Source organism: Bos indicus, chromosome 21 (assembly GCF_029378745.1).
Source record: "Bos indicus isolate NIAB-ARS_2022 breed Sahiwal x Tharparkar chromosome 21, NIAB-ARS_B.indTharparkar_mat_pri_1.0, whole genome shotgun sequence".
In the NCBI taxonomy this organism is placed as follows: domain Eukaryota; kingdom Metazoa; phylum Chordata; class Mammalia; order Artiodactyla; family Bovidae; genus Bos; species Bos indicus.
The window spans coordinates 36925027-36941193 of NC_091780.1; the positions used below are offsets into that span (position 1 = coordinate 36925027).

The 16167-nt window shown below is 38.5% G+C and overlaps 1 protein-coding gene across 8 annotated transcripts in view; it reads right to left on the reverse strand.

The window, feature by feature from the left end:
• NOVA1 (NOVA alternative splicing regulator 1) overlaps window positions 1-16167 on the reverse strand; it is a 166947-nt gene that overhangs the window by 43609 nt on the left and 107171 nt on the right. Inside the window, exon 1 of one of the 8 annotated variants that reach the window (XM_070775409.1) lies at window positions 1549-2600. The exons of the other annotated variants lie outside the window; for them this stretch is intronic. The gene's annotated coding sequence lies outside the window, so the exon portion shown is untranslated. Of the gene's footprint in view, window positions 1-1548; window positions 2601-16167 lie in introns of those variants that run through there. 8 annotated transcript variants of the gene reach the window in all.

Below are 16167 nucleotides of genomic sequence, written 5' to 3' on the forward strand. Positions count from 1 at the left end.
TCATTGAGTTGGTGATGCCATCCAACCATCTCACCCACTGTCGTCCCCATCTTCTCCTGCCTTCAATCTTTCTCAGCATCAGGTTTTTTTTTTCCCCAATGAATCAGCTCTTTGCATCAGGTAGCCAAGTATTGGAACTTCATCTTCAGCATCAGTCCTTCCAGGGAATATTCAGGACAGATTTCCTTTAAGAATGACTAGTCTGATCTCTTTGCAGTCTCAAGAGTCTTCTTCAACACCACATTTCAAAAGCATCAATTCTTCGGCGCTCAGCCTTCTTTATGATCCAACTCTCACATCCATACTTGACTTACTGGAAAAACCATAGCTTTGATTATATGGATTTTTGCTGGCAAAGTAATGTCTCTGCTTTTTAATATGCTGTCTAGGTTTGTCACAGCTTTTCTGTTATACACACTGGAAACCAAGGCAAAAGCAGTAATTTCCTTGGAGCCTGGGCCAGACCTACCTGGTGGTTGGTCTTGAGGAAGGTCTTCTAAGGAGGTGGGGGGTGGCTGTGGATCACTGTGGGGAAAAGGACACTGGTGGCAGAGGTACTGGGGAGTATTCATCAGCATGAGCTCTCCCAGAAGCCACCATTTTGGCACCAAGAACTGACTCCATCCAACAGCCGGTAGGCTCCAGTGCTGGGATGTCTCAGCCCAACCAACCAACAGGAAGGAAACACAGCACCACCCATCAGCAGACAGGCTGCCTAAAGACTTCCTGAACCCAGTCACATCGAGGCACACCCCTTGATACAGCCCTGCCCATCAGAGGGTCAAGACCCATCTCCACCCACCTATAGGCAGACACTGGCTCCTCTTACCAGGTGTGAGGCTCTAGACCAGCCTCACTCACCAGGGGACAGACACAAGAAGCAAGAAAACTTCAATCCAGCAGCTTGTGGAACCAAGTCCCCAAATGCAGATCAGAATCTACCCCGGGACCAGTTGGCCCCTTGCCCTTGAGTGATGAGGGGCGAGTGTACTGCTGGAACACGTGGGATATCCTCTACAGAGGGCAACTTCTAAATGGTTGAGAAACATAACCAACCTTCCACATACATAAAAATACAAATAGAAATGTAGACAAAATGGGGTAGCAGAAGAATATGTTTCAGACGAAGGAACAGAATTATAGCAATCTAGTTTGGTCAATATTTGTACCCTTTAACTTCCATCATGAATTATAGGAATATAAAACTGCCATGACTAAATTTTACTTAAAATGTAACTATATTTTTATAAATATATATAAAACAGCCTTTCTGATTTTGCCTCCATTCCCTATCAGTGTCAACATTTTTGACACTAATTTGTACTCTTAAATTTCTGCAGTAAGAAAAATGGCTCTTGGAATTTTTCTAGCTATTCCTTATGAATTAATAGGTATTCACTTGGAGAATTTCATGAATCACACTTGGAAGATGGGGACCCGGCTTGCAGCAAACATGTGATATCAAATCAAGCTCAAAGACTCAAAGTGTGACCAGTGGTGGCATGTATAGCTAATCAAAGTCACTTAAAACTCAGGAGCAAAACATACCTCTGGACACATAGTAGCACGGTAACCAAATCTGAAGAGTGCTACTGTCAAACAGTTGGGAACAAAAAGATGAACTTATCTGAAGATAGCCCTACTCCTGCTGAGAGGGTAACAAGGCAGGAAGGCCAGGGGTCTCCAAAGGGAGGAAATAGGCTGCAAGTGTCTCTTAAAATTCTGTGTTGCCATGACGACACCTGGTTCCTTCAGAATTTAAACTTTCCTCAAACCCTGAGCTAACAATTGCATTTTTCTTATGTAAATGTTTTTCTTAAGCTATGTTAATGAAACTATGTATTTGTTTTGGAATTTGCCCTTCTTCAAAATGTTCCACCTAAGACTAACTTTTCTCCTTTTCTCAAACCTTGGGCTGATAATAGCTCAACAAACCAGTATTCATATCAATTGTTTTATGGCTGGGAGATGACACACCTCCTGCCATCATATCTTAAAATTACGTACTGTGGGAGAGGGGCCTGGTGAAACTCCTTCAGCCTTGAGGTGTCTCTCTTGTTTGATTAATAGCTTTCTAACAGACATAAAACAGCTTGCTGAAACTAGCAAGGGGGGGAATTTTCTAATCCCCTTCCGATGTCTATGTCAGAAGCTTTCTCTGTCGCCTTTCTTATTTTATAAAACTCTGCTACACAAAAACTCTTGAGTGATCAAGCCAGGTCCCTGGTCCCAAAGTTAAAGCTTCTTCAGAGATCAAGAATCTAACACCGTTCACCGTAAGCTATCATTACCAGATAATATGAGCTATCACTTTCAGACCCAATATAGATTAATGCATTAGCCAATTTTAAGCATTGACTTGACTCTGTATTTTTTTCATGAACCCATAAATCCAATATGAAAGCAAAGCCCATATCTGCATAGATTTTAAGAGAGAATGAATTATTCAAGTCAATGAATGATAACAATTGTCATACTATGGATCACATGCATTATGTCAAACAAACACAGAGGAAGCATGAAGCATTGTGACCCATGAAGTTTCTGGGGAAGGAATACACCGTAAAATTAATTATGGCAGTTTCATATATGCTGAGGTAATACAAAATGACAAAATATTTTAAAATTGTAAATTATACATAAAATTTGCCATTCAAATCATTTTTAATCACACAATTCAGTAGGATTAATTATATTCACAAAGTTGTGCAAATGTTATCATTATCTATTTCCAAAATTATTTTATCACCCCAATCAGAGTGCCGAAGAATCGATGCTTTTGAACTGTGGTGTTGGAGAAGACTCTTGAGAGTCCCTTGGACTGCAAGGAGATCCAACCAGTCCATTCTGAAAGAGATCAGCCCTGGGATTTCTTTGGAAGGAATGATGCTAAAGCTGAAAGTCCAGTACTTTGGCCACCTCATGTGAAGAGTTGACTCACTGGAAAAGACTCTGATGCTGGGAGGGATTGGGGGCAGGAGGAGAAGGGGATGACAGGATGAGATGGCTGGATAGCATCACTGACTCGATGGACGTGAGTCTGAGTGAACTCCGGGAGTTGGTGATGGACAGGGAGGCCTGGTGTGCTGTGATTAATGGGGTCGCAAAGAGTTGGACATGACTGAGCGACTGAACTGAACTGATTTATCTATTTATGGACACTTGTGTTGTTTCTAACTTTTGGATAATATGAACAATGCCACAAACATTAGCATACCAAGTATCTCCTTAGGTCCATCTTTTCAGTTCTTTTGGGCATATATATAGGAATAGAGTAAATAGAAGAGAAGCGAAAAGGAAAAGTAGAAAAGGAAAGATATAAGCATCTGAATGCAGAGTTCCAAAGAATAGCAAGGAAAGATAAGAAAGCCTTCCTCAGAGACCAATGCAAAGAAATAGAGGAAAACAACAGAATGGGAAAGACTAGAGATCTCGTCAAGAAAATTAGAGATACCAAGGGAACAGTTCATGCAAAGATGGGCTCAATAAAGGACAGAAATGGTATGGATGTAATAGAAGCAGAAGATATTAAGAAGAGGTGGCATGAATACACAAAAGAACTGTACAAAAAAGATCTTCAAGAAGATAACCATGATGTTGTGATCACGCACACTCAGCTAGAGCCAGAGATCTTGGAATGTGAAGTTAAGTGGGCCTTAGGAAGAATCACTACGAACAAAGCTAGTGGAGGTGATGGAATTCCAGTTAGGCTATTTCAAATCCTAAAAGATGATGCTGTGAAAGTGCTGCACTCAATATGCCAGCACATTTGGAAAACTCAGCAGTGGCCACAGGACTGGAAAAGGTCAGTTTTCATTCCAATCCCAAAGAAAGGCAATGCCAAAGAATTCTCAAACTATTGCACAGCTGCACTCATCTCACACCATAGTAAAGTAATATGTGAACCGTGAACTTCCAGATGTTCAAGCTGGTTTTAGAAAAGGCAGAGGAACCAGAGATCAAATTGCTAACATCTGCTGGATCACTGAAAAAGCAAGAGAGTTCCAGAAAAACATCTATTTCTGCTTTATTGACTATGCCAAAGCCTCTGTGTGGATCACAATAAACTGTGGAAAATTCTGAGAGATGGGAATACTAGACCACCTGACCTGCCTCTTGAGAAACCTGTATGCAGGTCAGGAAGCAACAGTTAGAACTGGACATGGAACAACAGACTGATTCCAAATAGGGAAAGGAGTACGTCAAGGCTGTATATTGTCACTCTGCTTACTTAACTTATATGCAGAGTATATCATGAGGAACGCTGGGCTGGAGGAAGCAAAAGCTGGAATCAAGATTGCCGGGAGAAATATCAATAACCTCAGATATGCAGATGACACCACCCTTACGGCAGAAAGTAAAGAAGAACTAAAGAGCCTCTTGATGAAAGTGAAAGAGCAGAGTGAAAATGCTGGCTCAAAGCTCAACATTCAGAAAATGAAGATCATGGCATCTGGTCCCATCACTTCATGGGAAATAGATGGGGAAACAGTGTCTGACTTTATTTTTCTGGGCTCCAAAATCACTGCAGATGGTGACTGCAGCCATGAAATTAAAAGATGCTTACTCCTTGAAAGGAAAGTTATGACCAACCTAGACAGCATATTCAAAAGCAGAGGCATTACTTTGCCAATAAAGGTCCATCTAGTCAAGGCTATAGTTTTTCCAGTGGTCATGTATGGATGTGAGTTGGACTATAAAGTAAGCTGAGCGCCGAAGAACTGATGCTTTTGAACTGTGGTGTTGGAGAAGTCTCTTGAGAGTCCCTTGGACTGCAAGGAGTTCCAAGCAGTCCATCCTAAAGGAGATCAGTCCTGGGTGTTCATTGGAAGGACTGACGGTAAAGCTGAAACTCCAATATTTTGGCCGCCCGATGTGAAGAGCTGACTCATTTGGAAAGACCCTGATGCTGGGAAAGATTGAGGTCGGGAGGTGAAGGGGATGACAGAGGATGAGATGGTTGGATGGCATCACTGACTCAATGGACATGGGATTGGGTGGACTCCGGGAGTTGGTGATGGACAGGGAGGCCTGGCGTGCTGTGGTTCATGGGTCGCAAAGAGTCGGACACAACTGAGCGACTGAACTGAACTGATAGGAATAGAGTTCTTGGGTCATATGGGGATTCTATAGGTAGTTTTTTGAGGAGTGGCTCAATTGTTTTCCACAGTGGAGCTATTGTACCATTTTGCATTCCCACCATCAATTTATGAGAGTTTTAGTTTCTCTACTTCTTCAATAACACTAGTTATTATTAATAGTCATTCTAATGACTGTGAGGTGTTATCTCATTGTAGTTTTGATTTGCTTTTCTCTGAAGACTAATAACATTGGTTATCTTTTCACTGATTATTGGCCATTGGTATATTTTCTTTAGTGAAATGTCTATCATAGTCTTTTCCCATTATTTCCTTTGGTTGTCTGTCTTTTTGTTATTGAGTTTTAGAAGTTCTTTATAAATTCCAGATATTAAAACTTTATCATAAATATGATTTGAAAGTACCCTCAGATATATGGGTTTATTTTAGACTTTCACTCATACTCCATAAGTCTATACATCTATCTTTATGTAAGTACCACATTGCTTTGATTACTGTAGCTTTGTATTGTAGTAATTTTTGAAATCAAGAAGTGTAAATCCTGAGATTTGTTCTCTTTCAAGAGTGCTTTAACTATTCAGGGCCTCTCCTTTTGTATGGGGCTCCCTGGTAGCTTGCACAGTAAAGCGTCTGCCTACAATGCGGGAGACCTGGGTTCGATCCCTGGGTCAGGAAGATCCCCTGGAGAAGAAAATGGTAACCCACTCCAGTATTCATGCCTCGAAAATCCCATGGACTGAGAAGCCTGGTGGGCTACAGTCCATAGGTCGCATTTAAGGACTAAGTTTTCCATTTCTGTATAAAAGGTTGTTGGAATTTTAACAGGGATTTAACTGCATCTGTACATTGCTCTTGGAGAAGGCAATGGCACCCCACTCCAGTACTCTTGCCTGGAAAATCCAGTGGATGGAGGAGCCTCATGGGCTGCAGTCCACGGGATCACTAAGAGTCGGACACGACTGAGCGACTTCACTTTCACTTTTCACTTTCATGCATTGGAGAAGGAAATGGCAATCCACTCCAGTGTTCTTGCCTGGAGAATCCCAGGGACGGGGGAGCCTGGTGGGCTGCCGTCTTTGGGGTCGCACAGAGTTGGACACGACTGAAGCGACTTAGCAGCAGCAGCAGCAGCAGCAGCAATATATTGCTCTGGATAGTTATGGCATCTTAACAATACTAAGTCTTTTTACCCATGAACATGGGATGCTTTTACATTTATACACATCTTCTTTAGTCTATAAGGAGACAAAATTTACTACTAGGTATTTTTTTAGATGCTATTGCAAATGAAATTGCTTTCTTAACTTCATTTTGGGATTCTTCATTGCTGGCAGATGGAAGTACACTGTTTTTTGTATCTTGTACCCTACAACATTTCTAAATTTTTTTTTATTAGTTCCAGTAGTTTTCTTACAAATTATTAAAGGTTTTCTACATATGGGATTATGTCATCTACAAATAGAGACAATTTGACCTCTCCTTTTCCAATCTGGATACCCTTTAAAAATTTTCTCTATTCAGTTATTCTCTCTAGAACTACTAGCACACTGTTGAACACCAGTGGAGAAAGCAGGTATTCTTTGTCTTGTTCTTGCTCTTACTATGAATCAAGGCAAATATTCAATCCCAAAGAAAGGCAATGCCAAAGAATGCTCCAACTACCGCCCAACTACACACATCTCACACGCTAGCAAAGAAATGCTTAAAATTCTCCAAGCCAGGTTTCAACAGTACATGAACCATGAAATTCCAGATGTTCAAGCTGGATTTAGAAAAGGCAGAGGGACAAGAGATCAATTTGACAACATCCACTGGATCATCGAAAAAGCAAGAGAATTCCAGAAAAATAAATATTTCTGCTTTATTGTCTATGCCAAAGCCTTTGCCTGTGTGGACCACAACAAACTGTGGAAAATTCCTAAAGAGATGGGAATACCAGACAACTTGACCTGCCTCTTGAGAAACTGTATGCAGGTCAGAAAGCAACAGTTAGAACTGGACATGGAACAACAGACTGGTTCCAAATAGGAAAAGGAGGACATCAAGGCTGTATATTGTCACCTGCTTATTTAACTTATATGCAGAGTACATCATGAGAAACACTGGTCTGGAGGAAGCACACACTGGAATCAAGATTGCTGGGAGAAACATCAATAACCTCAGATATGCAGACAATACCACCCTTATGGCAGAAAATGAAGAAGAAATAAAGAGCCTCTTGATGAAAGTAAACAAGAGTGAAAAAGTTGGCTTAAAACTCAACATTCAGAAAACTAATATCATGGCATCTGGTCCCATCACTTCATGGCAAACAGATGGGGAAACAGTGGAAACAGTGCCAGACTTTATTTTTTTGGGCTCCAAAATCACTGCAGATCATGACTGCAGTCATGAAATGAAAACATGCCTGCTTCTTGGAAGAAAAGTTATGACCAACCTAGACAGCATATTAAAAAGCAGAGACATTACGCTGCCAACAAAGGTCTGTCTAGTCAAAGCTATGGTTTTTCAAATAGTCATGTATGGATGTGACAGTTGGACTATAAAGAAAGCTGAGTGGGGAAGAATTATTGCTTTTGAACTTTGGTGTTGGAGAAGACTCTTGAGAGTCCCTTGGACTGCAAGGAGATCAAAGCAGTCCATCCTAAAGGAAATCAGTCCTGAATATTCATCGGAAGGATTGATGGTAAAACTGAAACTTTAATACTTTGGCCACCTGATACAAGGAACTGACTCACTGGAAAAGATCCTGATTCTGGGAAAGACTGAAGGCAGGAGGAGAAGGGGACAACAGAGAATGAGATGGTTGGATGGAATCACTGACTCAATGGACATGAGTTTAAGTAAACTCTGATAGTTGGCGATGGACAGGGAGGCCTGGCGTGTTGCAGTCCATGGTGTCGCCAAGAGTCAGACACAACTGAGCGACTGAAATGAACCGAACTGATCTTACTCAGTGGAAAGCTTTCAAGTTTTTCATTACTGAGTATGATATTAGATGTTGTTTCCATAAATGCCCTTTATCACACTGGAAAAAATGGCAATATTTGATCAGGAAAGAATATACAAAGCACAAATATGTCTACACTCTTCCTGCACATTATAGTCTTCCTTCCTATGACCATGATACTGAGAACAAGCAACAATATATCTTAAACAAATAGCTTCAGCATGCCACAATATACTTAGACAGAAATGTAACTTTGAGGATAAAGGTGAAGCTCAGAAGTTCTTCAAAGTTCTCCAGCTCACTTGTCAAAGATTATTTTTGTATTCTCTGATGTGAACAGAGTATTATCACTTTGTTTTTTTCCAATATCAAGTATCAGAAAATTATAAATAATATCAGAATATATTAGAGTTAAAGGGGCTAAAGGTGATATATGAAAATAGATAATATATATAACACCATTTCGATGCAGCTTAAAGCTGGTAGCTACTGTTCAGATGAGTTTCTGTGATATCACAAACTAAATTTAATTGATTTAACCTGTTATAATCAGGTTTAAAAACATGTAAGAAAATGGCAAAACTGTTTCTATATTAAATTTTTATAATTCTTATTTCATATAACTGCTCTTACTTTTTCTACTGTTCTGAATTATTAAAATATTATGGATAATTTCTGTCAAATGGAAGCACCCCAGACTAGATATTGCCTGTAAGATGGTAATTGTCAGATATATTCATGTCCTCTCATAGTAATACATAACTTTCCATTGGTTTAAACCTCCTGACTCTCTGGCTAGTCCTCTTGACTTATAATCCACTTGAAGACAGATTCTTGGACTGTTGGCCACCCACTGACCTCTGATCCATGTGAAGACATATGATTGGCTCTCTGACATCCTCTGGCCTCCTTTCCTTTAGAGAGAATCTCTGAGTCTTTGGTTTCCTGTCCACTCTCTGGCCTCCTGCCCATACTCATTAACCTACCGATGGCAGTAAGTCCTTGAGTATCCTTCTTAGTTCATTTGAGTCAACTGTTCCCCTAACCAGTGGCTACCACATCTCAGTATCTCACTTCCTCTGCTCCTCCTCCATCAAACACCACTGCATAATTTTTAGGAATAGAAAAGAAACATCAGTGGTATCACACCTTTAAAACAGCACGCTGTACCATAACTTTAAATGTTCATCATCCTAAAAGAGACTACCACTCCTCATATCCCTGTGTATCTACGTTGCCAGCAGAAGTCTAAACCTCTCCTGTCACCATAACCAGATCTCTATGCTTACTGTCTTCTCTCTATCTCTGAATATGACCCGATTCCCCATCCCCTGTCCTTTTAGACCTCTTCAGTGTGCCCTCTGTTACCTCAGTTTCAACAGAGGCTCCATATCCAAAACGCCTTTTCTGAATGTTTCTTTTAGTCTCATCCGCTGATAAAATCTTGCTGTTCCCTACCTCTTTATGTCCCATGGAGCCCTCTCAACTGGGGCAGTTTTTTTTTCTCTCAAATCTCAGGTTACTTGGGCGACAAACAGTTTAGATATTTTCCTTGTTCCATTTTGCCACTCCCTCGCTTCCTTTACCATCATTTTCTTTCAAAGTTTTTAGGAACAAAGGCTGAACAGGAGTACAGACATAGAGGTAGACAGTGAGTCAGATGGCAAAGTTTTCAGTCAATATGAATGATAAGGATGTTGGTAAATTTCCAGCAATCAAAAAAATCACAAGCGGTATACTATTATGGCCTTTTCCCTTTCCTCTCCACACAGCAGCCTCAGTTGATCATTTCCTCCTTATGGAAACACTTTCTTCCTTTGGCTTTCTTGTTGCTATTCTCTTCCTTGGATAAGGAATCTGGTCCATGGTTGTAAACACCATAATAACATAATTCACTCTCATTCCACTGACACCTCCTACTCCAAGTTACCATTATCTCTAAGCAGGACCATTACAATAGCCTGCTTCACCTCTTGTGCCTCTATAATCCATTCCTTTGATTTCTTAAACACACCAATCACATATAATTTACCTGTTTAAAAACAATGTACTGTATTCTCATTTTAGAGTTAAATCCTTTACACTGGCTTTCAAAACCCATCACATTCTGGCCTCTGCTTAATTCTCTGTCCTCATCTCATATTACTCTCCCTTTCTTTTTCTTCACTCTAGGGAGATGGGTCTTTTTTAGTTCTTGGAAAATGCCAAGCTTGTTCTTACTTAGGCCTTTTTTTCCTACTGATGTCTATACTAGGAACACTTTTCCTCTGGCTTTTCTCAAAGCAGCCCCTTTTTCATTTATGAAGCCCTTGGTTCAGTGATACAGCATCAGAAAAGTATTCCTTAACAACTGAGAAATAAATAGCTTGCTCTCAATTACTATGTGTCATTTTATGTTCCTCTACTTTCTCCATGATTCAACCACTTTCTGAAATAAAAGTTTGTTGTAACTTGTTTACTTCATTGTTTATCTTCCCCACTGGAACAAAGAGTCCAAGAGGGCAGAAACTTTTGACTGTTTTGTTCACAGCTGTATCCCCAGCCCAGTAGTCACAAATTTCAATAAAAATTATTAGTTTAAAGAATTAAAACTATGGCGTTGGATGAGAAACATTACAATAAGATTAATCCACATCAACTACACTAAAATTTATTTTAAACAACAAAAGAAGAGGAAAAATATATACCAAGGGAAGTATAAAACAGGACTATCAATGACATCAGGTAAACCAGGGACCATTATTACACTATTTTGCTTTAATCAGGATCATCATTACATGTTTCCTAAAGAAATCTACTCATGAATATACACACCATACATTTCTATTTCAAAAGATTATCTTCCTTCTACTAATCCTTTTAGAAACACCCAGGAAAGGAAGCTCAGCTTAATACCCTCCTGTCCAATTATCTACTAGATATTCCTTTGAAGGTACACCCATAGAATAATTTTACAAAGGTTTTACTGGGGAAAAAAAGCAAACAATTCCCCACTTTAGAGTAAGGAGTACAGATGAAACTTCATAATTAAACTTTATCACTGTAATGATAAAATAGAAAATCCTGAACACAAATAAGAATTTCTTACCAAAAAAATAAATAAATAAAAGACTTTCTTACAATACAGCTGCCTATCAAAGCCTGACATTTTAGCTTTGGCATCTACTAAATGCCAGTAACTACACACTCTTAAGGGAAAAAATGCCTTTATCAATTAAGTTATTTGACCAAATTCTGTTATATTACATCAGATCAAAATTTTAATATATTGATCATAACCATGTCTATGTAAAAATTATAAACTATGTAACTTTAGATAGACTTTACCTCTATTTAATTGATGAAAAAGAAACTGCTATTACAGAATATATATGAGACCATGAAACATTATTTATTTACTCAACAAGTTTTTAATAGGTCCAAAGGCACCGTGATTTGATAAACTTCTATTCTCAACTAAGATATTCTGAAAACAAAACAATTGGCACTTATTACTGTAATAGCAAAATAATTTTAAATAGAATAAAACTATCCCTAGCCTTTTCCCACTGTCAAGTCAAGACTTCAGACATTTTCATATATTGTAAGAGGGTATAGTATATTATGTAACAGGCTGAAATATCACAGAAACATAAATGAACAAAGCACAAATTTGATATTAAGAGTAAGTTAGTCAGAAAACTTTACAAAGAATTTTATTTGTGAATAAGACCTTTAAAAGACCCCCGGAAGACTGACCTTGGGAATATTATAAAATAATTTGTTAATTTATTTAAAAGGATTAAATACTTTGGGAATTTAACCTCCAGTTTTCTCATTAATAATTTGAGCATATTTAAAATTAGAGCCCAACAATCTAAAACTATACATAAAGCAATCTGAATGTGTAAAACACAGCAAATTGATTTTTCTTCCCTAATTTCTAATAATGAAGGGGAGAAAACTTCTATTGACAGAAAACTTTTCAGCTATAGACTACTATGTATTTGTAACTCTAAAATGGAAAATAAAGTAATACAGAAATTCCATGGATAGGATTAGTATGGAGCCTATTAAAAAGTTTACAAGGGCTTTGACTACTTTTAGTCTGGAGAAGACATACATGGACTTTAAGTATTTCTGTGTTCCTAAGATACCATGATAGCCAAAGATGTATACACAACTAATCTATTTCAAGCTTGCTGAAAATATACTCTTTTTTGGAAATCCAGGTAGGGCTTCCTTTCTATAATATATTACATGGCTACGGTGTGGACAAACCACCTCAATATATGTTACTTACAGTGTTACAAAGAGCAGAATATCATCTTACTAGCCGCAGTAAACTCCAACATGGTCTCAAAGTTCAGACCTATAATCCCCAAAGCCATTGCATTTGGTAATACTACAGTGCTATGGTAATACTATGTAATTACTTACCACATAATTATCAATGTCTGCTTGAATATTTCTCCTAGTAATTCCATCTATTTTCATGTAGGTCCATCTTTGTTTTTAACTATTTTCTTAGCTGTTCTAACTGAACTCATCTTTCCACCTTACTAACTCCTATTTATCTTTCAAATCTCTGGCCAGGCGTCAGTTTCCCAGAGTTTTACCTGGTTTCCATAGCTCTTCCTATGTGTACCCACAGCACCCTGTACTTCCTGGGAATAGCAATTATCAGGGATTATTCAGTTCAGTTCAGTTCAGTTCAGTCTCTCAGTCGTGTCCAACTCTTTGCGACCCCATGAATCGCAGCACGCCAGGCCTCCCTGTCCATCACCAACTCCCGGAGTTCACTCAGACTCATGTCCATCGAGTCAGTGATGCCATCCAGCCATCTCATCCTCTGTCGTCCCCTTCTCCTCCTGCCTCCAATCCCTCCCAGCATCAAAGTCTTTTCCAATGAGTCAACTCTTCGCATGAGGTAGCCAAAGTACTGGAGTTTCAGCTTTAGCATCATTCCTTCCAAAGAAATCCCAGGGCTGATCTCCTTCAGAATGGACTGGTTGGATCTCCTTGCAGTCCAAGGGACTCTCAAGAGTCTTCTCCAACATCACAGTTCAAAAGCATCAATTCTTCAGCGCTCAGCCTTCTTCACAGTCAACTCTCACATCCATACATGACCACTGGAAAAACCATAGCCTTGACTAGACAGACCTTTGTTGGCAAAGTAATGTCTCTGCTTTTCAATATGCTATCTAGATTGGCCATAACTTTTCTTCCGAGGAGTAAATGTCTTTTAATTTCATGGCTGCAGTCACCATCTGCAGTGATTTTGGAGCCCAAAAAAATAAAGTCTGACACACTGTTTCCACTGTTTCCCCATCTATTTCCCATGAAGTGATGGGACCAGATACCATGATCTGCATTTTCTGAATGTTAGTTGTCCATTTACTAGCCTATCCAGTCCTCAAGAATATGAGCTCTTTGTTCATATTTACACTGTTCATCCTTACACTCATAGCATCCTGACATATATGTGTGCCAAATACTTAATAAATATTCATGAACAACCAACATAAATTAATAACTACATATACGGATGGCAAATATCAGCTCAATAAAGCTTTAGAGAATGGGTTACACTACATCTTGAGTTTTAAATCATAAGAAGCAAGTATGCATCAGCAGATGTGGAGTAAGAAAGAGACATTCCAGGAAGAGAAAACTACATGTATAAAAGTAAGGAAGCTTGAGAAAACAAGGTCTGTCAGAATCATGATGCTGCATGTAAACGGATCAACATTGTTGGGAAAAAACTTCAAGGCAAACATGGAGAGAAATGATGAAAAAATAGGAAGAACCCAGATAATACAAAGTATAATAAGAAAATAGATATTATTATTATGAGTTAAATAATACGACCATATTGGTAGTAATTTTGAAGTTGCAACATCAAGAAAATTTAGGAATTGAGAGAATATTTTTAAAAAGAAAAACCATGATTGTTATACAATCACCCTGTTTTAAGATAAGCTGAAGAAAAAGATGTGAAAATTTTTTTTAAGTATTAAAACCCCCAAATGCTAGTCTAGCACTTCTCTAAGTATGTTTTATGTAACACTTGCCCTACAATATGCTTCACAAAAAAAAAAATAAAAAAAGGAATCTCTGGTCAAATACTTATGAGGGGAAATACTGCACATAATATCTTCCTTTCTAAATGATTCACAATGTGTACTGGCATAGTGAAAATATAACGTCCTATAATAAAGAAACATCATTTAACATTTTCTATAAATAAATTTATAAAAAAAAAATACCCTGGTGGCTCAGCAGTAAAGAAGTTGCCTTGAGTGCAGGAGCCACAGGTTTGATCCCTGGGTTGGGAAGAGTCCCTGGAGAAAATGGCAACCCACTCTAGTATTCTTGCCTGGAGAATTCCATGGAGAGAGGAGCCTGGCGGGTTACAGTCCATGGGGTCACAAAGAGTCAGACATGACTGAAGCGACTTAGCACATAGCACATCAGTTCAGTTCAGTTCAGTCACTCAGTCGTGTCCAACTCTTTGCAACCCCATGAATCGCAGCACGCCAGGCCTCCCTGTCCATCATCAACTCCGGAAGTTCACCCAAACTCATGTGCATCGACTCAGTGATGCCATCCAGCCATCCCATCCTCTGTTGTCCCCTTTTCCTCCTGCCCCCAATCCCTCCCAGCATCAGGGTCTTTTCCAATGAGCCAGCTCTTCGCATGAGGTGGCCAAAGTATTGGAGTTTCAGCCTCAGCATCAGTCCTTCCAATGAATATTCAGGACTGTTCTCCTTTAGGATGGACTGGTTGGATCTCCTTGCAGTCCAAGGGACTCTCAAGAGTCTTCTCCAACACCACACTTCAAAAGCATCAGTTCTTCGGTACTCAGCTTTCTTCACAGTCCAACTCTCACATCCATACATGACCAATGGAAAAACCATAGCCTTAACTAGATGGACCTTTGTTGGCAAAGTAATGTCTCTAAATTTAATTACTCATGATGCTTTTGCATGTAAAACCTATCAGTATCCTGCCCAAGCAAAACATCCTCTCCAAAACTAAAATGCCACAAATCAAATTCATATTTAAATTACTTACCTTACCATTCTAAAAAGGTAGTAAATTCACTGTTATTTGCAGAACATAAAGCCAAGATATAATACCTTAAGGTCGAAAACAATCTCTATTACCATTGCCTTGAGACTAAGATAGTATCATTCTTACTTTGCTAGTATATTTTTGGTCAGAGAAAATAAAGAGGCTGTATAATGATATACAGTTGTACATAGTGCTAAGGATGGGGTGCTAGATGTGGATTTAAATGTGTATGAATGGATATACAAATTCCAAATGTAAATACATGTAGGCATACAACACTCAACATTAAAGGTTGATGCGTGTCAACTATTATGATTGTCTTTTTAAAGATCAATTCACTGGAAGTATGCTTAACTAAAAACAACCAACAGATGTGATTTGAATTTAGACATAATTCTTTAGTACAATTAAAGAACGGCTAGATTATTCTAGTTTCTTATAATTTACAACACAGCTGGGAAGTTAAGAAGTCAACTTTTAATTGTTATTTTACTAAGAAAAAGATACAGGTATTACTGGCAAAGAATCAAGGTACTACCCTTTTTGCACTGAGAGCTTTTCATTCTCAGCATCAGCAAACTTCCGGCAGAACTGAAATTATATTTGATTGTAAAGTTTAATATAATTATTTGATCAGAATAAAATATTCATTAAGATTATTAAGCTATTAAAATAATCAAACCTTTATTGAAGTGCCCACTTACTACAAAATCAAAGTATTCAATCACTCTTTTCTCATGTTTCTGGTTCATGAAAATGAAAATAAAAGACTTCTTATAGCTTATACATTTGTATTATTGTTACAAGAGAAATAGTTTCAGCAAGGACTGAAAAATATGTGAAAATATTTCAGATTAAAACACAATGAGAAGTTCAGAATAATTACATTAGCAGCTCAGAGACACAGAAACAACTAAATTTCTACAACTGCTAATATGATGAAAATGGTTTGTTTTTACCCTTGTTCAGCTTTAACAGAAACCAACTAGTTCCTTTTTCCTTTTTTTCTCTTTCTTCACTTTGCACCTGCTTTACAGAGCCTGATGTTGGACTGAATTTTAA